General features: G+C 47.8%; 2 non-coding genes across 2 annotated transcripts; one reads left to right on the top strand and one right to left on the bottom strand.

Moving 5' to 3' along the window:
- Nucleotides 1-23,331: 23,331 nt before the first annotated feature.
- Trnat-agu (transfer RNA threonine (anticodon AGU)) lies at nucleotides 23,332-23,405 on the top strand. Its single transcript has one exon. It is a non-coding gene; the product is annotated as a tRNA-Thr (tRNA).
- Nucleotides 23,406-24,508: 1,103 nt separating this feature from the next.
- On the bottom strand, nucleotides 24,509-24,582 carry Trnat-agu (transfer RNA threonine (anticodon AGU)). Its single transcript has one exon. It is a non-coding gene; the product is annotated as a tRNA-Thr (tRNA).
- Nucleotides 24,583-26,843: the final 2,261 nt, after the last annotated feature.

Below are 26,843 nucleotides of genomic sequence, written 5' to 3'. Positions count from 1 at the left end.
CGGGCAGCCCAACGTAAAACCGGGCCCGGGCCGGGCCCGGGCTGAAAAAATCGGCCCGTGCAGTGCTCTAGCATGATTCCTTTAAAAGCGAATAGATATTTAGAAGCGTTCCGCTAACCGCTTACATTGACGATTAACCTCGATGTTTTCTGCATGATCTTTATTTTTTTTTTCGTCATCGTACAGTTGACTGGCCGAACAGTGTTTAGCTGCACGCCAAGGAAACAAGTATAAAACCACGGGACGCGCGTATCGCGCATATGAACACTGATTTCTACACGTCGGCCTAGACAGGCTTTCACGCGTTCAATCGAGCACACGGCAGGCCAGCTCGCGCCTCTGCGCTCGGTGCGAGCGTAGAGGACGAGGAGTGCGCCCGTTTTATGGGGGGCGCACTGGCTCAGCGCTATTCATTGTCACGAAGGCACACGCGCGAGTGAAGTCTGTGAGACGTGGCGGCAGGCACCGATGCGTTTGCCCGTGCTCCCTTCGCACTATGTTCCAAGGGCGTAAATGTTCGTCACCTCAAGAGCCAAAGGCGAAAGTTAGCGGCCGTGGTTTCCGACGATTTCTGCAACAAGGCCGCAGCAGGCGTCGTGGTGGTGCCATGCGGGAGAACCTGAAGTATTATTGCATGACGTTAGAGAGATTAGATTAGATTATGGGGTTTTACGTGCCAAAACCACGATCTGATTATGAGGCACGCCGTAGTGGGGGACTCCGGAAATTTGGACCACCCGGGGTTCGTTAACGTGCACCCAAATCCAAGTACACGGATGTTTTCGCATTTCGCCCCCCCCCCCCCATCGAAATGCGGCCGCCGTGGCCGGGATTCGATTCCGCGACCTCGTGCTGAGCAGCCCAACACCATAGCCACTGAGCAACCACTGGCCGGTATTGCATGACGTCGAGCACACGAACAAGTTGTTACGCTAGAAATGTTCGTAATAGCAAGTGACAGATAATTTTCATGTTGGGCATCTACTGAAGACGGCCGGCCAATGGCAAACAGCACTTACGAAAAAAAAAAAAAACTCTACGAATTCGACCCCTGCGCTGTATACTCATAAATATTGCGTCCAAGGTCGTCTTCGCATTGAAAGATAGGTGCCAATGGCATACGGTAGTCGGGCCCGCAAGAAAAAGCGCTTTTTTTTTTTCTCTCGTTTGAAGTGAATTAACACTCAAGATTGTTATCTGACACCTGCGTGTAACGGGTGGCTGCACGATACCGTCTAAACCTGAGTCTCGCATCCCTTGTTCACCAGGGTGATAGTAAAAGATGGAAGTATTCTTTTTTTTTTTTTTTGCTTTAAGCGACCTTTTCACGCTTCATTGCTGACCGATGACCCTCTATTCTACAGTATTAGGATATACGTATATATATATAGTATATGGTCAGCACCAAACGAAACACGCTTGCGAGTACGCAGGGATGAAAAGGCTCCGCGCCCACATAGGGCCAATTAACAATGGTGCCTGCTGGTTTTTCTCCAAGAAAAATCGGTGTATCGCACGAAGTTAAAATCAAACATGCAAGGTGGAGGAAGTATCATGAAAGGGAAAAGTTGTCATCCACCCGAATGCAGCACGAAGCAGCAAATGTTACGGGATTCTCGGAAAGAAAGCTTCGCATTTGAGGAAAACTTCGTCCTGGTCGGGGATTTGAACCTGGGACCAACGCCTTTCCGGGGTGAACACTCTACCATCTGAGCTAACCAGGAGGCTGGCTAGCCAGGTGTTTCGAGTCGTCTATTATTTCACCGTCCAGTTGCGATCTGCTAGCCTCCTGGTTAGCTCAGATGGTAGAGCGATCACCCCGGAAAGGCGTTGGTCCCAGGTTCAAATCCCGGACCAGGACGAATTTTTTCTCAACTGCGAAGCTTTCTTTCCGAGAATCCCGCAGTGGTCACCTTTGCTGCTTCATGCTGCATTCGGGTGGATGACAACTTTTCCCTTTCACAAGAATACTTTAAAATCCGTGACATCACACCGACGTTCCGGCGCAGGGGTTTCGAAGCGAAATTAAAAAAAAAGAAGGAATGAAACTTTGACCTTCACTTTCTCTTCTCACAGTCGACCTATTATCGCGAAATTAACGAAAATGTAGTTTTCAAATAATAGTTTATCAGTCTCAACTGACTGAACGTTGACTGAGCGTCCGTTTGGCAACCAGGCATGCCCTATATCAATTAAAGTATGCATGCACGCCTCGCAAGAACGCAAGTTTTCTGGCTCGAGGCGAGAACGTGCTTCTGGCAGTAGCGAAAGCAAGCAGGAGCGAAGGCAGTGGAAGGGCGACGTTTGCGCAAGATGCGGCTGCGCACGCGCAACGCCTCTTTAGTCCCGTTACATAACAGGCGCCGGCGGAATGCCCCTCTCCGGGCGTCCTCCGCCGAAGGCTACATTAGCCGCGGCGGCGCCGTCAGACCCGACTGTGTGGGCTCGGAGAGAGGCTCGCCTCGGTATTTTGCTTTCTCGCGTAGAGGAGGCGAGTTGAGTCTCTGCCGCACACCGCCTCGCGTTACGACAGTAATGGAGAGAAGGCAACGCAGTCGACACCAGCTTTTGGTCTGTACCGTCCCGCAAAACAGGAACAGCTGGAGGGGCGTCGACGCACTCGGTACTCCGCTATTATTTCTTTGTTACGTTTGTCGTTCTTAATTTAGGGACACGAAGAAGAGTGCGCGTGCGCACAAAAGCCTAAGGTAGGGAGGGTTTCACTAAGTGGCACACAAAATCTCTTTCTTTTTTTTTTTCTTCTTTTTTTTTTTTTTAATCTGTGACAGATTTATGATGCAACGCACGAGATTCGTTTGTGCGGGCGTGTGCATGCGCTACGTGTATGATTGCCTGAGCACGCACGCCTTTGCGTGCGCCTAGCGCGTTTTTGTTTCCATAAGAATTGGCGTTTTCTCTTTCTGTTATTCCGGTTGACTCGGGCATTTCCACTCGCTATAGCACCTAAGGTCAGAACATTTCTTACACTATACATGTTCGTAAGAGAAGATACGAGCCAATCGTGATCGCTGGACATATTACTATTGAACGCGGCCGGCTCTAATGGCAAATATCACTTACGAACGAAGAGCTTTGTGAATTCGGCCCCAGATATGCTTTAATTATAGACGCCGGTCGTCAGACGTCGCAGCGTGTGTGAGCCCACCGTAGTCGAAGACGTTGCTTGTCCGAATTGCCGAATGGTCGATATAGCATACTGCGTTACTGCTCGTAGTACAGATACATACACAGCGCACTGTAGATAACATTCCACCCATAAAACAGTATTTCGTTCGCAAGTGCTCGTTACCATTGACTGGCCACCTTTGCTAATAATTTATCCGCCATTCGGATTGGCTGCAATTTGATCTAGCAATTAGCATCGTCGTCACGCCTTCTATACCCTGACCCAGTGGCTCAAGCTGCCTAATAGCTTGGGTCACTAGGTATGCGCTCGTGGTAATGATACTGTCGTGGTCGTTGCATCGCTAATTATAGCGTAACGGATTTTTTGTAAAAGTAGGCCCTTGAATATTATTCACCCTCAAGAAAAATCTTCGACTAAAGTTATTCGTGAGAGAAGGTGAGAGCCAGTTGTTATGTCGCACATAATATTAGAGAAGGTGACCGGCGAATTGCAAGCAACGCTTATACGAACGAAAAGCGCTCTGGATTCGACCTCTGGCCCGTATTCACAAAAAGCTATGCTAGAATTGTTCGTATAAGCGCAAACTCCAGTCAATCCTGGGCATGCTGTTAGGGAAGACGGCCGTCCAATTACAGAGGGCATTTAAACCAAAAAAGCTCTGTGATTTCATGTCCTGCAAGTTTCAGTACTTAAACCAGGTACTTATACCCGGCGGGCTTCATACGCCGTTTTGTTACTTGGACCGCAGGGTTCAGCTAAGTTTCGAACTCTACTGTTTCACACCTTATACATGAATCCCTGACAACGCGCGAGATACGGTAGTTTAATATTTTTTTTTTTTGCGCACCAAGTGAACCGCATGCGTTCTAACCTTAATTGCGCAGGCTGGCCTCCGGCAATCTGTGTAAAGCTTAGAATTCCTCTTCCATTTGAGCGCAATTATTTGCCAGACGACAAGCGAGAACAGTAACAGCGAAAGTTGTACATTTTGTAAGAGCACCTTCTTTCTTTTTGTGTGTTTTCTCAATTGCACTGCTTTATTTTCCTCTGCTTTCACGTGTGCCTCCCTCTTTACATCTACGGGTGGAGGCTGCTCCTAGCACGGTGCTTCCACCCCCCCCCCCCCCCCTCGTTTCCCCCATTTGCCCGCGCACCTCTCGGGCGCGTTGACCCGCTTTCGGCTGTTTTCTCCGTCTTGCACGCGCACGCCTGAGCCAGCGGCGCGTCGATCGAGATTGAAAGTGGGATGCGGTTTCATTCCGGCCTCCCCATTCCGGTCAAGGATACGGACGCGGCGACGGCCTGCGTCTCGTCGCCGCGGCAGCGGCGCTTTTGTTTGGCCAGCCGGCCAGCGACCGAGCGCACCGGCGGGTGGCGTAATTCGCCGTCCAACCTCGATTCCGTCTTGCGATGCCGCCGCGCAACTGAGCAGGCACTGTCTCCCCCGCCTGCTTCGCTTTTTGGCTCGCTGCTGGGCGACTGCAGTGATAGCTACATTTCTTTGTTTGTTTCGTTTTTGTTAACGTTATGCAATATTATGAATGTTTCGTTTTTTTTTTTGTCGTCCTCTAAATTCTGGATTGTTTTTCTTGCTTGTTTAGCCGGCTACCGTACCTGTACACCTTGGTCCCGCTCGAACTCACGCACGCGTTGCTGTCATGCACATTATTTGCGCGCTACCTGTTTGCGAGTGTCTCCATCGCCTACCAGCCTTTCCTCACCCCCCTCCCCCCTTCCGCCACCATTTCTTTCTCTGCAACACTTAGCAGCTCTGGTGTTTGTTGTTTTTTAGTCATCGGCGCTTGTTCTTGGCCGCAGAAACTGACGGGCAGATCGACTTCTGTGCATCGAAGTTTGAGCAGCTGAACAATATAGGCTGCAGGAACGACAGCCGAGACGTGCCCACATTCTTCTGCGACTTGATTATGACGCGACAATAGTGAATAAAGCATGCCGACGCGGTGTATTTGCATTGAGGTATGAAGGATTGGACGGGTATATAAGCCAAATGAGGATTCCGTAAGGCGACAGCGTGAGCAAGTACGCTTGTATCGGCCCCTTATCCGCTATCTGCTCGGAAGAGTGTGGGTGAAGCGGCGGTCGCCCGTATCGATGCTTCATTCTGTCTGAGCACGTCTCAGCAGTAATGAGCAGTTATATCCCGTATACGGTTACATTGGTGACATTGCGTCAGACAATGCTGTCCGGAGAGGTCTCCACTGGACGTCGTACCAGGAACAAAGGCCCACAAGGCTGTTCAATAGCCTCTTCGCTTCAACAAGAGTCGCATTAAACCGGCTGTATACTCAATGCTGCTTTCAGAATTGAGATCCTTGGACCATGATTGTGCACGTTGCTGGTGCAGAAAGTAACGAGAGCGTTACTCAGGGCCTCAAACCTACAGGTCTTTGCATGCGGTATATGCTTGCTGCCCATCGTCACGTGTGCGCAACTAGTGCTCTCTTTCTCTCTCTTTCTCTCACTCTCCCCTTCTGTTTCTCATTTCGTTCCTTCATCCTTTTCTCTGAGTTCAGGGTAGCAAACCGTACTTGCGTCTGATTAACCTCCTTGGTTTTCCTTTCTTCAATCTCTGTGTCTTGCCTCAAAGAAGTTGACAGGAGTAAATTCAAGTTTGTCAGCAGGAGGCGCCGCTCGCTGAAGGAGTTCTAGTCACTAAGAAGGCTATTTTAGCGAGCATCTAGTCGCATATGTGAAGCATCGAAATTGTGTAGGAAAGCGCAAGTGAACGTCTGCACGCGGGCTGCCGCTCAGATGTGGCTGCCTTTCAAGGTAACCTTGAACGCAGAGTCAACGCATCCATGGTTCGCAAACACATAGTGCTGTTTTACGCGTCTCTGTCGCTCCCTCGCTGACGTCGAAGTAGTGTTGCTGCTGCCGTACGTGTGCTTCCTTGAGCCGTCATTCACACATATCTCAGTATTGCTCGCTCTGTTAGACGCTGCAAACATTGATATTCAGGAAAGCACTGTGCGCACCATGATGAAGCTCTCGGCAAATGCAAGAACTTTGGTTTGGGCAAGTTGACGCGACATGCTGAAGCCTCAACAGAGCAAAAAGAGACGGAAAAATTAACTTACACGCACAAGACGAGCGCTGCATTCTAAACTCCACGCAATTTACTCTTAGACTCTTGGTTATGCAGCGTGTATTTCGTAGCGCATTGTACAACTCCTAACCAAACGCATGACAATAAATGTAGCTTTCTATATTTCTTTCTTGGTTCAGAAAGTACACTTTTAATCTGGTTACACACATGGTTGCACCGATGCCAGCTAGTAATTAAGATGAACTTTTCTGCAAGAAAGTTTCTTTTGCTTAAGAGTAACACCTGTTCCAGAAAAATCAGTGAAATGAAAAACACAATACCCATATAGCAGTGCACCAGTTATTTTTTGTCTGGATCTTCGTTTCACATACACTAACACTAATTTAACCTGAACAATTGTTACACAGAGGTCCATCTGGCCACATAATTTCACATAACCAGCGTCTTTTTTTCTCAAATAAAAAAAATGCAAGCCAGTGAGAAAATACCGATGTTTGCAGTCTGACATTCTGGCAGGCATCATAGAGCAAGAAATGATTCAACAAAAAATGGTTTTCAATAGTTTATTTTACGAAGAGCTACGGAGAACATATTTGGGTGAAACAATTTACAGGTAGAAAAAGGCTGTAGCGTTAGCGCTTTCCAATACACTATAGAGCTTCAAGTTTCCTGTAATCTCGTGCTCAACAAAACATCAAAATTACTCAAATGAAAAGTAGCAACGTTTACAAAGGTGGGATAAGCGGCATGTGACTTGCTATATGCGTAGCCGATATGCTTTGTTGTGAACCCACCTCAAGTTCCAGGACACTGTGGCTTACATGGAAATGAGCTTGCCGACCGGGAGGCCAAGATGCCCCACAATAATGTCACACCAGTTTCCACCACATTTTCACGACTAGACACTAATGCCCTAGTGTATGGACTTCTGCGCGATAATACCGCAGTATATTGGGCTTCGCCAGGTCATCGTCATCGCCGCCATCATGAACTCGGCGCAGAGATGAAAATACGGATACCACCCACCATGAAAAGGTGCAGGGCAAGCTTGCTGCACAGATTACGATTAGGCATGACCTTCACCCGGCGCTATACCTGCATCTCATCGGCCGGGCGGACAGTCCGAATTGTGAGGAATGCGGCATTCCTAAGACGATAGAACACCTCTTGTGCATCTGCCCGCGATTTGATGTACAGAGAAAGTAGCTGACAGACATCTTGTCAAAGTTTGTCGTTGCATCACGGACTGAAAAGGTTCTGTTGGGACCTTCGCCTGATCCTCGTCATCAGCCTGATATTCTGAAGGCTCTCAACAAATTTTTGCATGAGAGCGGACTGGACAAGGGAATTTGAAGAGTCTTAGACCATGCAAGTTTTTCACCATCATCTTCATCCTCATAATCAACGTCTTCTCTATTCTTTCTCCGTACACCCATTCTCCTTCCCCGAATAGCAGGTCAGAACATATATTCAGGCCGACCTCCCAGCTTTTCCCTCATGATATATATATATGTCAAGTTTCTTGTGCAGTCCAACAAAGCTATGTGTACTTGTAGTTCTAGGATATAATGCTGACATGTAATATTTTTTCTGGCAGTTCGAACACCAGTTTGTGTAAAAAAAATAGGAATCGTGAAAATGCTTTCCTGCCATGAATTCTATAATGGCGTGAGACCATTAAGGTTAGAGCGACCAAGAAAGCTTGTAACGCACTATCGTGTTAATTCCTAGATGTGCCTCTAGATGGACACATCTAGAATTTCTATAGATGGGCCTCTAGTCTGGCACATCTAGAAAAAGAATCACGCGTAAAATAATTTTCTTGTTATTCACCGCATTCACCGCACCGTTGTGCCTCCTGAGCCAATTTGTATGAAAATTGACTCGAATAAAAGAGAAAGAAAGAGAAAGAAAGAATAATACCATATCAGCTGTTAGAAACAGCTTTGAGACACGTGTGTTGCATAATCATTATGATTCCCATGAGAGGCGTCTTACCAGTCGCAAAGGCCTCATTTTGGACAACAGAGACCCAGTTTTGAACAATTATTTGTTGAGGTAGACAAGTATTAAACGAACATTCTAGGCTTTATATGAATGGGCCCCTTAAGTAGTACCCCATACGTATATGTACAGCCTCCCGCATATTTAGCTATATCGCGCGAGCGCGAAACGCGTCATTTTAGCGCATTCAAGCGGCGATAATCACTGAGACCGGCAGAAGTATACTCTCAAGTGCACTAAGCACTCTCCTGTGCAAGAGTCGTATAATGCGATGTTCCCTTCAGGACGACGTATGCTCATATTATAGTGTTATCGCGCGATATAGCTAAAAATGCGGGAGGCTGGGCACTTATTCTGTACTGTTTCACAAAAACTAAGAGTAATTGAGTGCGCTCCTAGAGAAGGCATTTCGATTCAGAAAGCCGTGAAAGGGTGGATAAAATTTGCGTAAGGAGAGAATGAATTAAGTAGAGGTGGGAGATCAATATACTCAAGCGAGTGATCTTGGTCAATTTAGAGCACGAGCATATAGAGTTCACTGGGAGAGGCCTTCGTCTTGCAGTAGACATAAGCATTGCGACAATGATGATGACGACGAAGATGACTGAATTTAAGGCAAAACTAGTGAAATCCTTCATTCTTCCTTCAACTTGTGTGACATTGCGGCTGCCCATTAGAGTGAACAATTCTTTAATGCCGAAAATAAACGTGAAATGCAATAACGCTGTTTTACAGAGACTTAACTTCGGCTTGTCGGTTAATTTCTATAGCAACAAAACAGCGCTATTTATCCGCTCTCTGGAATGACACCGAGTGTTAAAAAAATCGCAAGCAGTAAGCAGCAGGGCAGTATCTATTCCTGTTGGCCAACGTTTACCCCAATAGTTCAGCGATGAATAATTTTGGATAAACACAAACTCATTTCACAGATTGTTTTTGTTAGAAGGATTTAGCAACATTACAGCACTTAGGAAATATGCGTAAGCATTAAACACACTTGTAATATATAACTATAGATTCATGACACTGAAGAGCTCACTTGTCTTTACTTGGCGTGGGCCCTGCTTTGTACAGGAAGTGCAGAGATACCTTCTGGAAACTATTCTTCATGAAAAATCGCGTGCACTTATGGTCTTCAGACTGGTCGGTCCGTATCCCCCAATTTTTCTAAGCACTTTCTACCGTGTGGCCGCTGTCCCCATGCCTTATCCTTTCGTCTTTTGAAAGCTCAACAGGTTGAAATCGCTCTCAGCAGAGCGGGGAACGCGCGTCGCGTTCGAGAAGCAAGACGGGCCCCGAATCGGCTCCGGGCGAAATCTTCTTTTCGTGCCAACCACACGCGCTAGTGCCTTACCTCATATGTCAAACGCTTCCTAAAGGTGAGCACCTTTCAACCGTTACGGCCATTGTTGCATTCCAACCTTTTTTCGGACCGTATCGACGTCGGAAAGTCTGATCCTTGCCAGCCGCCGCGCTAGGTCATGCCTCGCTAGAGGCTAGGCCTATCACCGGACGCGCACCCATCCCCAACAGCCATGGATGTGCAATCGCAGGTTGAAGACCTCGACCCGACAACGTTCAGAGCGAGTGAGTGGACCACGATACTCCGCGCGTACAAGGGTGGAAAACCAAGCCCAGAAATGCTGGTTGTACCTCCTCATGGAGCCCCTGTTCGAACTAAGTCTCCCGCGTCCGCCGTCGGTACTGCGGCCGACGCTACCCCTGCGACCTTCAAGCCAAGATACCGCGCTCAACAACAACAGCTGCGCGTGACGCACGCAGTCGCACTGGGAAGTACGCAACTTGCTTCATTCCCTCCCGACACTATAAGGGTAGTTTTCCGACCAAGAGGAGGCCTCGCTTTGAACGGAGCCATGACAGAGCCACTCATGCAAGCTCTACAAGTCACCGCCGCTGACCGGAACCTAGGAGAGTTTCACCTGCGGATCCACCCTACGAACAACACCTTCACGGTCGCTACATCTCACGAGTCAACGGCCCTTCACCTCGTCCAACTCAAGGAAGTGGTCCTCCAAGAGACCAGCTACCCTGTCGCCGCCTACATCGCACCACCGCCCGCTGCTGCGCGCGGAGTCATCTCGCGAGGCTACTGGGCGGAAACACCGGAACAGATGCTACGGGACCTCCAGACCCGCAACCCGGAAGCTGATATCATCGCAGCCCGCAGAATGAGCAGGACCCTCTCCATATTGATCACATTTGCGCATGGGTCAGTCCCTCACACCATATGTTACATGATTGTAGTGTATAGATGCACGCCATACAAGGGAAGTCCAGACGCGTGCACAAACTGTCGTCGACCGGGCCACAGATACGACGTGTGCCCCCACCCCAAGAGTGGTCTTGGCCCGCGGTGCGGGGACAAGCATGAACAGCAAGATCTTCCCTCCTGCATCCCGATCTGCATTCTCTGTGGGGGGGGGGGGGGGGGGGGCAGCATCTCACGGGCACCGGCTCGTGCAAGGCAAGAAAGGCCACCGCGAAACGACGCAGCCCACCGCCCCAGAAGACAAAGTGCCCTATCAAGAAGGACTTTCCCCCGCTTAGCACGACCCTCCCGTCTACCTCTACATGGGCTTCCAAGGCTGCCAAGACGAACATCACGACCTCCCAGGACCCGGAAGTGAAGGCTCTGCGGGAAAAGGTAAATCAGCTCAGCGTAGCCCTCTCTACATCCACCCCTGCTCTACCCCCCACTCCACCACCACCACCTTCTTCATCCACCCCGTCCGACCAACCTCCTCCGAAAAAGAGGAGGCCTGATGAGAGCCCAGCCCAACCTATAGACCTGGAAGCCAAATTTCAGGATCTCGCCCTAAACCTGGAAGCCAAATTCACAGAGCGCATTACTGCGCAGGTCACTGCACAGTGCCAGACTATGATTGAAGCTACCATTACCCTTATAATGGATAGGATCATATCTAGCATCATGACCAAAGTAGAGGAGCGTTTAGCTCACCTTATACCTGGACTCTCAGCGGCCTCTCCTCCGGCAGTCCCACCTTCCACACCCCTCCTTCGTCCCGCCACCCTTCAACATGGCTCATCCGAAGGGCCATAATTCTTTACAAATTACTCAATGGAATTACAGGGGCATTCGGCGAAAGTGCGACCCTCTGCAACAGATTATCGCCAATTCTTTGTCTCCACCAGACATTATCGCTATCCAGGACGCCAATGTTTGCAGGCAACTGCCAGGATACGCTGTTATCCCCTCGGACTCCACTGATCTTCCTCGGGTGGTTACATACGTCTGTAACTCCTTGCATTACTGCGGTGCACGACATTACCTCCCCTATTGCTCACACCTTCACCAAAATTTTATCCCCTACCCCTGCACAATCTCCCCTGTTCATTCTTAACTGCTATCTTCTCCCGCGACAGCCTATTCACCTACTCCGTCCACTCCTCAATTCCGTAATCCAAATGGCCGTATCAAACCCCATCCTGGTTGTAGGCGATTTTAATTGCGCTCACGTGTACTGGGGCTATCGACGCACCAACCACAGAGGCACAATTTTATACAATGAAACGCTGGTGCTCCACCTAACCATCTTTAATGATTTCAGCCTACCTACGCGGGTTGGTAACAGCGTTACTGCCGATACTGGCCCAGATCTCACGCTTGGTAGAAACTTGGCCCATCTACAGTGGGAAAGAACGCAAGCCACACTAGGTAGCGACCACCACGTAATTCGCATAGCAGTAAGCTATCGCCGACCTGAGCGCAAATTTACCGCTAGGCACACTAATTGGGACCAGCTCCGTAAATTTAGGCAAGCGCAGCCAGCACAGGCCCCCTTCGACCTAGACACCTGGACTACTCAGTTACAGAAGGATATTCGCCATCATAACCAAACGCTCGATACTACTCCAGAGAACCCTGATATCGACAGTAAGCTGGCCCACCTTCTTGAAGCTCAAGAAAATATAACGCAAAGGTGGAAAACTCAAAAGCACAACAGGAAACTGAATTTTCACACATCATAAACATATTAAGAATGCGTCAAGATATAAAAAAAACGTCTGTATTTTTTTCTTTATATATATACAGCTGTCGCTTTAAACACACACGAATAAACCAGGACAGGATGCACAAACTATTGGTACGCAGTCACGGTTCGTGGGAAAAAAATTCCGGCAGGAGCCATCTCACGATTAATGTCGACGCTAATGGAATCAGCACTGAAGCAATGTAGCGATTCACCGTATTTGCCAAATTCTTCACTTCTGTTTAGCCGATTTAATCAATTTTATTAGCTCAACGCTCCCAACTTGATGCACGCGCTGGTCCCATTCTGTTCACTCCACTTCTTTCTTCGCGCTCGGCTGCTTTTGATGCCTATTTTTTCACTTTGGTGTAGCTGAATTTTTCAATTTTCTGTTACTGGCTTCTTAAATTCTTGTATCTTGTTTCCGTTGTCTATTCGGGATACGCCCAGAGGCCCTATAGTTGGCGTGCAAGAGTTTAAATAGGGGCGGACATACAGAAAAGTGCGTGCAGTTCCCAAAGAATGCTAATCGCATTAAAATAGGCACCAACTTGACATTTTAGCGGGCGGCGCAGGCGGATGAGAGAGAGAAAAACGTTTATTTAAAAAAAATCAATGAAAGGCAAATTCTGTGGTGTTTCCGGCGAGGTGCACCACACAGGATTATATTGATTTTTTTTCTAATTGAGCTCTGACATCAATCCGACGCCAGGGGTGCTTTATATGTATAGTTTATATAGGGCTTCCTTAATTTTTGATCGTGTCAGACGTACTAAGAGGGAGCAAAACTGAGCGCCATGCAGGCAAATGGCCTAATCGAGTCGAAGCCTCAAATAGATTCAGAGTCGCCGACACGAAGAGAGAAAAATGGCGCACCGACTCCTAATAACTTCGTGCCGGTTAGTTATAACCTCACCCTGCTCGTCAACCTGACGTTTTCTTTCTCTATTTCGTATCCAGACTTTATCGCCACGTGCAAACATGGTGCAGCGTCACGACGCCCGATGTCGATTCTGAGAAATTGCGAACGCGTGGAAGTTCGTTCACCACGGTTGCGTGCTAATTATTTCTCGACCCGACGGTGGCGGCGGATGTTACTGTCTGGAGTAATGGGTGCGGCTGTCAAATGCCTCCCACGACATATTACGAAGAAAGAGAAGCGGAGTACAAGAACAGAGAGGGTGGATAGAGTTCGAAGTTCAAGGAAGGCCGTTCACGAGCTCGTGACGGGTTCCTTCTCTTTATTTTTTTTTTTTTTTAAGCGGCGGTGAGGCTTATTTTTTGCCCTGAGATTCGGTCACGTTTGCTATGGCATGGAATCGCAGGAAAAAAAGCATGCAGTTAAACAAAAATCGTGAGCCATTCCAGGAATCTCTGCGAAGTTGGATGACCAGTGAAGCTGTTTGGCACACGACGCAGAGCACACGGCTTGCGTCGTCTTGCATGGCGAGCCGCTTGCGGCTGGCCTCTCGGGAACGATCTTCATCGGTGTTTGCCTCCCGCCGCCGCCAGATTGCATTTTCCCCGTTGTTATGGCCGTCGCTCTTCGTAGGCGTGCTGCTCCTCGGGAGTGCGCACTATACGCGGCATCCGCATTACGACGAGAGAAGTGACATTTAAAATGGAGAACGGCAGCTTGTCTTGCCGACAACGCATGACGGTGCCGCAGCCCCGGGAGAATGGAAGGAAACTAGGCACGCACAAGCCTGGAACGACGACAAAGAGAGGGCGGTGTGAACATGGCCGACGCGGGCCGCACAGCGATAAATCTTTGAGAAACGTTTAATATCTACCAGACAGTCTACTGATCTTGAAAATGGCGCCTATTGATGACTAATTTACTCTAAATGTATATCCAAGTGATGAGACGTATAAGGTGTCGTTTAGAATAAAGCGATTTTATATCACATGCGTCCGCGTTCCATCTATGGGTCTCAGCTCAGCTTACCTTTGTGATTAAGGCTGGCTTTGTGGCTCTAACTTTGCCTGTTACATTCCTATTCTCTTGTTTTTGTTGCTGATTTCTTCGCCTTCTAAGGTTCATAAGCCATCTTTCACGAAATAAACAATTTAGTTGGTAGCCAGCGTACGTCTTGTGTTTTCTTCTTTTGTCCCTTTGTTAGCGCTATTTGCTTCCAAATCATGTGTCAACTAACTCACCAACTAGTGTTATTACAAGATAAGCTTTAAATGGTGGAACTTTTTTCAAGTATTCCCTTACGCAAGTTCCCTCTGCGATTAGCTACCACCGCGGCGATCGTCTCTTTATCATACCGATGGCGCGAACATGAATGGCAGGGGCCCGAGTGCCGGCCAATGAGGAAACGCTCTAAGGTATAAGAGAAGTTTTTGAATACTGGGGCAGTGGTCTAATTCACGAAGTTTTCTGTTTGTGAGTACTATTCGCCATTGGCCTGCCGCATTAGCTAATAATATGTCCAGCATCACGATTGGCTGATATCTGCTTATACAACAAGTCTTGGGCGGAAAGTTTTCATTTATCGAGGGCGAGGGGGGGGGGGGTGCTGGGGCCCGACCCGTCGTGCAAGCCCCACTCATATGTATATATATATATATATATATATATATATATATATATATATATATATATAGCCTAGAGCTTGGCAACCTCGGTCTTGGCAACCTCGAGCTGCGTCACCACCATTCCGCCGGTCAGCCAACATCCGCCGCTCACCTTCTCCACGTCGACACTCCCCAAGCGACACTCGCCAACAACCGCGCTCGTTGCTCGCTCGCACCGTCTCTTATCTCCACACGGCTCTGACCTTTATGCGCCGTGCATTCGCCGCTCAGTTTCCGTTGAAGCGATAGACCGCACGTACCTTCGCCGCTGCGGCGTATATATGCGCTTGCTGCCAGCGTTTTGACAGTCGTTGTCTGCAGTCATTCAGTGTGATCTATTCACGTTTGTTTGTGCGCGCTCACACCACGCTTGTTCATTCAGTTAGTAATAGTCGGGTCACATTTTCCAACGCACGCTACACATGCAATGCTGCCCGGATCGGCAGTGCAGCGCTACAGGTGTGTCCCTTCGCACGCGCTGCCCACGGGAAGCGCTTCTCATCAACACCACCGTTTCACACGCGCCTTCTCGTGGTCATCGAGTCTCTCTTCATGTCGGTCTACTTACGCCGCAGCACACCTGCTTACTTAATCAGCTCATGTTTACTACAATTCATATTGCTACCAAAGCCACTCACCTTACTTCGTATGACATTGCTGTGTTGCTATCGCATTCGTTGCTTCGCCCTTAGGGCGAAACTGTGACATTTTTTCATCCGTTTTCGTTTCTATTTATTTATCATTTCTTTAATTCAATTAGTGTGTGCAAGTAATTTCCCCTATGTTTCTCTTGGTGTCAATGTTTGTTGGCTTCTTATGATTTGATTAATAAAATCGGGCCCCTCGGTTCCCTTTCTCCGACGGCTTATACGAATTTAACGTCGTGTCGTTTGGACATTTTAATGCGCCAGCAACCTTTGAACGCATTATGGACACAGTTCTGCACGATTTGAAGTGGCACACGTGCTTATGTTACCTAGACGACGTTGTTATTTTTTCCCCTGACTTCACCACGTATCTTCAACGCCTACGGCGTGTTTTGACGTGCCTAACAAACGCTGGCCTACAAATGAACCTAAAGAAGTGCCGATTTGCAGCGCGGCAGCTCTGATACTAGGTTACGTCGTCTCGAAGGGTTGAATCCTCCCCGATCCAGCCAAACTTCGTGCCGTCGCCGAATTCCCTAAACCAACGTCCGTCAAAGAACTGCGCAGTTTCGTAGGCTTGTGTTCCTACTTCAGGCGCTCCATTCGCAATTTCGCCTCCGTCATATCACCCCTCACGAAGCTCCTTGGAAGCAACGGACCCCTCCATTGGTGGTCGTCCGAGTGCGACGAGGCATTCGCTAAGCTCCGTCGTTTGCTGACGTCTCCTCCCATTTTGCGCCACTACGACCAAACGGCACCTATTGACGTACACACAGATGCCAGCGGTGTTGGCCTCGGTGCTGTCCTAGCACAGCGCAAACAAGGGTTTCCTGAATATGCTGTGGCATATGCAAGCCGTACGCTTACTAAAGCCGAGACCATATAGCCGTCATGGAAAAATTATGTCTGGCGATCATCTGGGCGCTTACTAAGTTCCGGCCCTATTTGTATGGTCGCCAATTCGAGGTCGTCATGAACAACCATGCACTATGCAGGCTGTCGTCATTGAAGGATCCCTCAGGCCATCTCGCCCGCTAGGCGTTTCGCTAACAGGATTACGATATCCGCGTACTGTACCGCAACGCACGCCAGCATGCTGACGCTGACGCCCTCTCACGTTCTCCCTTGCCTGACGACAATGCCTGCTGCTCACTATCCCAGCTTGACGTTTCTTCCATCGACATTGGGACCATCGCTTTCGAGCAGCGCAAGGACCCTTGGATTGCCTCCATCATAGACTTCCTTGCTGATCCGTCATTGCAGCCACCCACTCGTGCGTTACGCCGTGAAGCTCGTCATTACGCCATTCGCGACGACCTGCTTCACCGACGCAATTACACCTCGGACGGCCGCCAGTGGTTATTAGTAGTACCTCGAAGCCTGCGTTCTGAAATCTGCGCATCGTTCCACTCTGATCCACAGTGTGTACACTCGGGAATTTTCAAAACCTACCAGCGCCTCCGACAACGCTGCTACTGGAGAGGAATGTACAACTACGTTCAAAAGTTCATTCACTCATGCCCCGACTTACAGCGCCGGAAATCTTAACCCCAGCTCTCACCAGGTGGTCTACAGCCTCTACCCTGCCCTACCCGGCCGTTCGGGCACGTTGGAATCGATTTGTATGGGCCACTTCCCTTGACGTCGGCTGGTAACCGCTGGGCCATTGTGACAGTAGATCACCTTACCCGATACGCCGAAACCGCCGCTCTCCCAGCAACTACAGCGCGCGATGTTGCCTCATTCCTGCTTCGCCGATTCATCCTGCGGCATGGTTCACCTCAAGAACTGCTCAGCGATCGCGGACGCGTATTCCTGTCGGAAGTGGTTGAAGCGATTCTCAAAGAGTGCCACGTTGTTCATCGTACGACTACGGCGTACCATTCGCAAACGAATGTCCTCACAGAACGCTTAAACCATACGCTCGGCGACATCCTTTCAATGTACTTATACGTCGCCTCCGACCACACAAACTCGGACGCCATTCTGCCATTTGTAACCTACGCGTGTAATACCGCTACGCAGAGTACCACTGGATTTTCACCCTATTTCTTACTGCATGGTCGGCACCCTTCGGGCACACCATCGACACAATTCTGCCGTACCGGCCGGATGCATCCGAGTGCGTGCCTATTTCTGTCACGTTCAGGCATGCAGAAGAGTGCCACGACCTCGCACGGGCCTTTACTTCCAATGATCAGTAGCGCCAGAGGAGCACTCGTGGTGACGCCACTTCCACGGTCACCTTCGATCCAGAAGCGCTCGTGTGACTCTCAGTCCCTTTCAATGGCCCTGGCCTCTCATCAAAACTGGTTGCGAAGTATGAAGGCCCTTATCGTGTTCTCGAACGCGCATCTCCTGTGAACTATGTAATAGAACCAGTTGAGCCATCTTCAGATATGCGCCGCCGTGGACGAAACATTGTCCATGTCGACCGTCTAAAGCCATACTATACGACCCGCTCATCGTGTCGAGCTGTGAGGTCGCCGGACGGCTCCCTTATCGCTCCCGGGGGTGATTGTAGTGAAGAAGAGAGACGCTAGTGGGTTCAGCGCTATACTGGCTCTAAACGCTAGTGGGTCGAGCGCTCTCGCTCGGCAATGGCTCTCGTGCTTGGAAGCTGTGGCTGCCCTGCCAGTCGACGTTGCGCTGCTCTGAGCTCTGCCAAATAAACACCTTTAGAATATATATATATATATCACGATCAGCCTATATTTATGGACACGGCAGGAGGAAGGCCTCTCCATGTGACCTCCAATTACCCCTGTCTTGCGCTAGCTGATTCCAACTTGCGCCTGCAAATTTCCTAACTTCGTCAGCCCACCTAGTTTTCTGCCATCCTCGACTGCGCTTCCCTACTCTTGGTATCTATTCGTAACTCTAATGATCCAACGGTTATCCATCCTACGCATTACATGGCCTGCCCAGCTCCATTTTATCGTCTTAATCTCAACTATAATGTTGGCTATCCCCGTTTGCTCTCTGATCCACACCGCTCTCTTCCTGTCTCTTAACGTTAGGCCTAACATTTTTCGTTCCATCGCTCTTTGTGTGGCCCTTAACTTGTTCTCGAGCTTCTTTGTTAACCACCAAGTTTCTGCCCCATATGCTAGCACTGGTAGAATGCAATGATTGTACACTTCTCTTTTCAACGACAGTGGTAAGCTTCCAGTGAGGATTTCGCAATGCCTGCCGTGCACTCCAACCCTATTTTATTCTTCTGTAAATTTCTTTCTCATGATCAGGGTCCCCTGTGAGTAATTGACCTAGATAAACGTACTCCTTTGCAGACTCTAGAGGCTGACTGGCGATCCTGAATTCTTGTTCTCTTGCCAGGCTATGGAACATTACCTTTGTTTTCTGCATATTAACCTTCAACCCCACGCTTACACTTTCTCGGTTAAGGTCCTCAATCATTTGCTGTATTTCGTCCCCATTGTTGCTGAATAGGACAATGTCATCTGCAAACCGAAGGTTGCTGAGATATTTGCCGTTGATCCTATATATAATAACAGTTGCACTTGAAGAAAGTTCGTGTAACCTCGAAGAATTCTTCACGGAGGTGCCAGCGTTATATGAGTATTTACAAAACCTCATAGTAGGAGACAGCTCGCTTTCACAGCCTCAGTCCCCTCGCACCACTAACAGACTAGCGTCTCTTGGTGGTGTAATCTTCCTTCGTGTATTTTCCTTATACTTCGCTATCACTAATACTACTTCACCTTTCCGGCAAAACTGCAGCCTCTTTTTTCTTTTTTTCCCCAGTGAGTCCGACTATAAGAGCTGCTGCGCATGACTCTTATTGATTCGGATTTCGAGTGAATCCGGCTTGGCCTCATTTTGGATACTGAGTGAATTATATATATTTATGACATCTGTATGGAAGTGGCGATGTTTCCATCCGGAATACATGTTGTAAATTATTAGCAGAGTTTTTTTTTTATGAGTTGTTAGCATTGCCTACTGAAAAGCAAAGCAATACTGAAACACATATGATTCACATGCATTTCACACGCGGTTGATATAAGACTCTGCCGAAGGGGTCACTGGTCTCCAGGCATTTTTCAGGGTCAAAAAAGCACGCAAAACAATTTCCCGCAAGGTGAACATACAGAGACATATTCGTTCTCTAGGCATAGGTTATCCATACCATTACAAATAATTGTTAGTGAGCTACCTCCTTCTCAGTAAGAAACACAATAAGCGTTGTCCTGTGTATGTATTTCAATATATTGCGTGTGTGTTTGGTGTTCACATTGGAAATTTAAAAAAAAAATGGTGAAGTGAAAAACACGGATTAAGTAGCCGCCGCTGGTGCTTCTAATGCGCTTGTCCTCCTATTGTCAGGATTTGCATAAACAAAGCGAGAGCAAGAATTAAATGCTTTGCACGTCCACGCCAGCAATGATCCAGTAAGCTTTCAGCCACATTAAACCTTGAAGTGAAAAGCTCGAGGCAACTGAAAAGGAACCTCGAATGATGTGGGTAACATAACTCTGGTAATGAGACTTTTTTAGGGGAAAGGAGCGGGAGGGGCAGGCATCGGCATTGCCGGGGCGGAGAGGGGGGGGGGGGGGGGGCTCTACACCCGTCCCCTTCCCGGAAAACTTCGGTGGGTGCTCGGGCGCCGGAGCCCCCCCCGTAGTCGGCGCCTATGCTTGACACGGTCCTGGCATATAAGAATGTTTTTTGTGTATATACGTGCTGCAGTCTCTGTGTGTAGACATAGCTTCCTCCTACTGAAAGACGGAAGCGAACGCTACCGATTTTTGTCATAAAATTAGATAACAGCTGTCAAGTTTGCACGTTTTGAGTGTGCCGACGAAACACGAAACAAAAGTCACTACTGTTGCCTGTGTCTTGCATTATTGCTGGAGTTCCTAATAGGATCTGGCAGAAAAGTTACATTGCCCCTATGTCTCTTGACTAAGTTACATTTATTAACTCCAGCTTACAATTGTGTTGAAAGGAATCGGTTCAATGTGTCCGAATGAAACTTCTGATTAGGTGACCGTTTTCGCTATTCGAAACTAACACCGAAGACATTATCAAGCGTCAGCTGGTTGTGTGGCGCCATCTACACTGGCAAGCTTGAGTTACGGCAGCGCTTTATTCAACCGTGAAGCACGATCGAGCAGCGCGGAATTCAGGCCTTTGATACTGCCGCGAAGTATGAATAAAACAAACTAACACACAAACAACCGGTCGCTTGCGATCCGATATTTTATTCATTATGGACATTATCACGGTGCACATTATAGCCTAATGAATCAAGTGGCGAAATATGCACATTATCAAACGTAGCAATACACCGATTATGATAAAATACAATTTAGACAATATTGTCCCAAAAATATGGAGATTTGGTTGACAATGGACACCTCAATAGGCAGCCGAAGACAGAACTCGTTGTCGAAACGCTGGGTCCGAGCCCTGTTTGTCCTGTTCAAGTGGTATTTTACGCGGTCTTGTCACCGGGGAAGTAAACTGAATATCAGGTAAAATTATACTATAACTATGATTTGTGTGTGCCATTTGGTCATTTCAAGCAACGCGGGCGACGATACACACATGCGTTTGCGAGCAATGCCGCCATGTGCTTTGCATGCTGCAGATATACCAGCAGACGTATAGTCCGCTTTTCAAGACAAGCCATGTCAGCTGCACAGTGATGCCACTCCTCGCCATCTCTCATCGCAGTGTGATTCTACATGGCTCCTGAACACTAGGCCCCTGGCCGTACTTTTTAATAGCTATAAATCGATTCGTGCAGTAACCCAGCACGAACAGTTGACTTTCGTTGTTCTTGCTTCTCATTCGTGTATATTTCAGCCAGTGCAATCTTGTGAACGGTAATACGTTACGAGGTATGCTCGTTCACAAATATTACCGGGCGGCTATCATTTATATGAGGACGCAATTATATAACTCGAGACCCACTTACGTAACATCAGCACCAGAAGTGATATTAACAACACGCAACTAGGCTAGTTGGTTCAATCGCTCCAATTTGTATCGCGCTAACGAACACAGCATCGCAGCGCCGAAGCTTTCTTTCGCGTTTTTCCTGTCCTCTTTGCTGAGGTGTCCTCGATAGCGCCATACAAATTGTAACATACGTAATATAGCTACAGCTGAAGAAGCTCACCTTTCGTAAGTAGGGCTTAAACGTGGTTGCTGAAGAGAGAGAGAGGGGGAGAGAGGGATATAAGGAAAGCAGCGATGTTAACCAGTCAAGAGTCCAGATGGCTAGCCTGTAAACGCTGAAAGTTTCCACAACATATATGTTGGTCATTTGCCACGTCAGTGTTGCATTTCGGTTTTCGCGCTAGAAGCGCTCTCGGAAGGGAATTTTTACGTCACGATTGTTGTATATTTAGTAAAATGCGCCAATCTTATCGGATTATTTTGTATGCATGAAACGACTTCTGGATGCGGCTGATCTCATGGTTATAACCACGTTGTAACCATGACCCGGCCGGTCGAGACTATGGATGACGCCGCTATTCGTAGTTGACCGGATATTAACCACGGCATTCGATTCGATGACCAACGATTGTGCTTGCAGTTATGGCCGTACTAAAGTTTTGAGGGCGCAATCAAGTTCGCCCAGTAAACAGTTTGGCGTCTGATCTCGAGTCACTTTGCCTTCCTGCCTCATCGCCTTCGCATCCGCGCAACCACGTGACAGTATGTTGGGCTATTCCCTATTCCAGAGTTTTTCTTTTCTATATTGACTGTTGTTGCTTAAGCATGTTTACGAAATCTGCTTTATTGCCGCACCATTTGTTTGTTTTTCATATAACCTCATCTTATCACCATTTGCTCACTGAAAAATCTATTGTTTGTGGAGAAGCCGGCGGCACAACAGTTGCCGACTTCTCCAATCTCATCAGAATAAATCACTCACACGCAGAGGATATTTGGCCCAGCCTGTTGCAACGTGGCTAGGGCAAACTTTATACGTGGCTTTAAGTTTTAATCAATTTTCATTTTAGAGATAATCACAAATGAAAATTAAAAATAAATGGCTAAAACGTAACAGTTCTCATCATCACATGCACTGAAATCACCAAATTTAAAAATAATCATTCATGACACTGCATGAGGAAGCAAAGCGTGGTTTAGAAGGTTGTTCGCAATTCAGGGCTCGTATACACACACACATACACACACACAAAAAAAGATCTCGCGCAATTGTTGGAAAGGGAAAGTCTCAATCAATCCTTATGTTTGTACATCTTATTAGCAAAGGCGGCCAGCCATTGGCAAAGAGCTCTTACGGACGAGAAGCTTCGTAAATAAGGCCCCAAATACATTACCTTTTTGCAATCTCATCAATGGGCATAAGGTAGGTTTCTACTATCTGAGAGCTTCAAAGCACATCTGCCTTGAGCCTCAGCAACTTTCGTTGACATACCGCAGGGTGTATATGCAGAAAAGTGCATGATTGACATTTTTTTAGATTGGAGCTGCAGTTCTGAAAAAAAGAAAGAAAAAAAGAGAAAGGAGAATCAAGATGAAGGAGAACAGTATTTCCAGCAGCCGTGATGTCGGCAACAACCTGGAAGCATACGTCTTGGGATATCGCAAAAGGCCCTGGCTATTGCACACGGCTCTCGTGCCCCTCTAGGCAGTAGTTTTTTTGTTCTCGGAAACACTCACACTCTCTCTCTTTTCCCCGTTACACCATCGAACAGGCGTGGCTGTTGGCAACGTGCCCCCTCCAGTTTAAATTATCCTAATCGGGTTCAGCGTGCTTTCAGTTCCACTACGAATGTGCCGTGCAGTGGAAACAAATGAGGAGCGAAACCGGATCAGCAAGCAAGATATACGCCAAATAAGGTGTCCCCGGCCGATGCTTCTGTCGGCGCCGTGGCTTAGTTGGTTAAAGCGCCTGTCTAGTAAACAGGAGATCGTGAGTTCGAATCTCACCGGTGCCTTTATTGCGCGGAGATCGTCCGCGTTCATTTTATTGCTCAGCTGCAGGGCGAGCTACACTTTAACTGGGTCCATACAATTGGTGCTTACAATTATTTTATTGCTGGGCCACCGCGTAAGCTAGGCTTGTAGCCGCAGCTCTAAGGTAATTAAATTATCCTGTTGAGTTTGTGTATTTTTTATATGTTGAAGTATCCCCGAATATCAGCCATCTTTAGCTGCATCAAATGCGGTGGCCAGCGCAAATCGTCAAGAATTTACAGCGTTTCGCCCGACACGGTCGTCAGCCTATACTTAACCACGCATTCTCATCATTTTCCAAACCCTACTTACTTCTCAACTAGACGGCACCAGCTGTGCATCACTGCCCTAGAGGCTTGTGTTTCACAAGTTCCTGTTACCGCAAAAGCGGTTTGTGGCTAGTCTGGCTAGGTCATCCGCAGACTTCCGGCATCAGGATTAAACGGAGACGTCATTGCCGATATGGCGGAACTCATCCTTCCTGCTTCAGACCAAACACGTAGAATTTTCTGCCCTTTTTCCCCATTCATACGAAGTGAATGGTGCTGTAGACTTCTGATTCCCTTTATAACACCCTGGCAACGAAGCGGTGGCGTTATCTTGTCAAATTTCGCCGAGATACGCCACGGTATGATAGTGAGTTCAAGTAGCCAGCCTGAAATTCTTCCATAAAATGTCTTATTTTCCCTTTTGTTCCATAGAATTACTTTATCACCTCCTACCAGTTTTGCTGCAATGTTCAGTTTCTTCCCAATGCTGAACTGCTGGACATTCAGTGAAAGGAATTTTTATCACAGAGCGGATGGCTAGTTTTGATCCCACTTATGCATTGTACGCCCTTTCATGAAACCTCTTCGACGACGGTATTTCTTCTACTTCTCATTTGGTTCTCTGCATGTCAGAGTTCAAGATCAGAGGCATTAAACCGGGTGCATTGTATTGCAGGTTGTTGCATAATTAATTAGTAATTAAAAAAGGCTTCAGAGCGAATTTGTAGTGTGTGAGTAGAACAAAATTCACTTGCCGTTAACGAAAACGTTGGTAGTGAGACCTAAAAAAAATGTACACGTAAAAAACACACAAAAGGCACCGGTGAGATTCGAACTCACGATCTCCTGTTTACTAGACAGGCGCTTTAACCAACTAAGCCACGGCGCCGACACGAGCCATGGTAAGGAGCACCCTATTTCCAGTATTGCGTCCTGCGATATCGAAGCTTACTGAACGCCGGCACTTTGGTGTTTCCAAAGAAAGAACAGCCGATGAGATCTGCTGTCTGAAACCACTTTTCATGGTTTCGCAAATCGCATGTATAAATTTTAATGGGATGGCGCACCCTACATTCAAATGCCATTTTACTGAAAGTTAAAAAAATAAGAAAACTTGCTATTCCACTCAAAATGCGAAGTAGTGATAGCTTGCGCAACTCCGATGACCTTTGCTTTGAGAGGCTTGTACAGTGCAACTACAGTGCATGGACGCAGAGGAGGAACAAGACACACACACACACTCTGTTTAGTGTCTTCCTCTTACTCGGCGTCCGTCTACTAGTTGAGCTACACCCAAAAACCCTCATGATGAAGGACCAACAAGCCCAAACCCTTAAGAGGCTTTCTCATTCTTTTCTTCACTTCACCTTTTAACAGTGTTTCATCTTCAACTTACTGTGACTGCTGCGATTCAACGAGCAGCCGTGCTACAGAATGCTATGGCATAGTGGCCCCGACGTTTTTGATGGTCGAAAAGTCCGGCACGAGCTGAGCAGTATAGAACTATCAGTCTGCGATCCAGGACATCTCATTGAGGAGTGCCGGTGCTGAGTGAGTATGCCGGACCAGGCTTGCAGCGCATGGTAAGTTTTGCAAGCAAGCCGTGGTGTGTCCGCCATAAAAAATGTAGGCAGTGCACTGTCGGCAGCGCAAAATAGAAAGCGGTATGATAGGCCCCATATAATACAGCCGGACTTAATTAACCAAAGACATATCCAGTTCACTGCCCAGCGTCGTCGTGCGTCAGCCTGTCTTTACTTCTTTTCAATTGTATTTCTTTCTCTCTTACAGCGAAGCTGTTAGCCTCTATAGGACCTTTCATTGGGCGAGGAGGAAAGGGCGCACGACGAGCCGTTCCTCCTCTCTGGCTTGGGCGACCCGGAGCGGCGCGGCTTGAATGTGTTGCCGGTCGCGCGCTGCGGAATGATTCGGATGTGTTTTAGCTAGTTCTGAGTGCAATTTACGGGATGTCAGTTCTTACGAGGTCGTCGAACAACCACTGTGTAGCCTTTAGCTGGAGCAGTAGCTACAGTATCTGGAAATTTCTCTTGGATGTGCAAAAATGCGACGTGCATCATCAGCCGTGGTGTGTGTATGTGTTGTGAACTATGTTGGATGTATCGGTTTTCACTCGACGAAGAGTTGTTGTAAATCATTTGCATCAGCCACCGGCATCGATCTCACGCATTTTAAGTCTAGTAGACTTCAAATCACTATGTCTACGTTAGCCTCCTGCTAGAGACCGAAGGCTTTGCTCAACACAGCGAGCACTGCGGTTGACAAATCAACATGATACACACAATTGCTTCGTGCTTAGATCGGCATTGCCTTTTTTGCCCTGTAAGGTACAATATATAAAGGGGATCGCATAAAGAGAATTCAATAGCTATCTGTAAGGACACAATTTCCGTAACGTGGGTGAATGCGTCGGAAATGACTGAACTTGGGGAACTGAAAAAAAAAGAGTTCATATTGTCACGTGCCTTGTGAGAGAACGGGTACCGGCTAATCAACTTTTCACAATATGTCCTCATTTTGCGGCAAATATAACAGAACACGGGATAACGACGCAATAAGACTCCGCATGGTCGTGCCGCATGCTTGGACTACTTGAACCACACGCTATATAGAACAAACAGATCTATAGCACAGCATTTAGTGCTGCCTCGGACGCTCGCGCAGTCTGCAGCTGGTCGTTCGACCACTCGAAAAGTGTGATTCACACTGTACAGTATACGGTTATTATTAACCAAACTATGTTATTTGTGGGCGGAAACCTTGCCCAGCAAACAAAGCAGTCGCCCAGTGTATCTACACATAACAACTTGAACGCTTGTCGAAGTAAACATTCTCCAGTAGAACGGTACCCACGCTGTTAGGATAGTCAAATGTTTCGTAACTACTCGTTGCAGCTAAACCAGAGATTAGAATTACACTGCTGAGAATGCTGCAGTAAGGTAACATTCGTGAAACGAATTTTCAGAAATACCTGATATCCCAGGCTGATTGTAAAATCAAAGAAACGCGCCCACCTCGCGCTGGGTGCTCCGTCCGCCCTAACACCAGCAGTTTACTCCAGCCGCTTAATTACTTCAGACTTAAATTCCTTCACTATGCTTCACAAGAGCATTCCCCACGTAGAAGACGCAA

This window comes from Dermacentor silvarum, chromosome 1, assembly GCF_013339745.2.
Source record: "Dermacentor silvarum isolate Dsil-2018 chromosome 1, BIME_Dsil_1.4, whole genome shotgun sequence".
In the NCBI taxonomy this organism is placed as follows: domain Eukaryota; kingdom Metazoa; phylum Arthropoda; class Arachnida; order Ixodida; family Ixodidae; genus Dermacentor; species Dermacentor silvarum.
The sequence above is the reverse complement of the archived record's forward strand: the minus strand, read 5'-3'. Positions and strand labels throughout refer to the sequence as shown.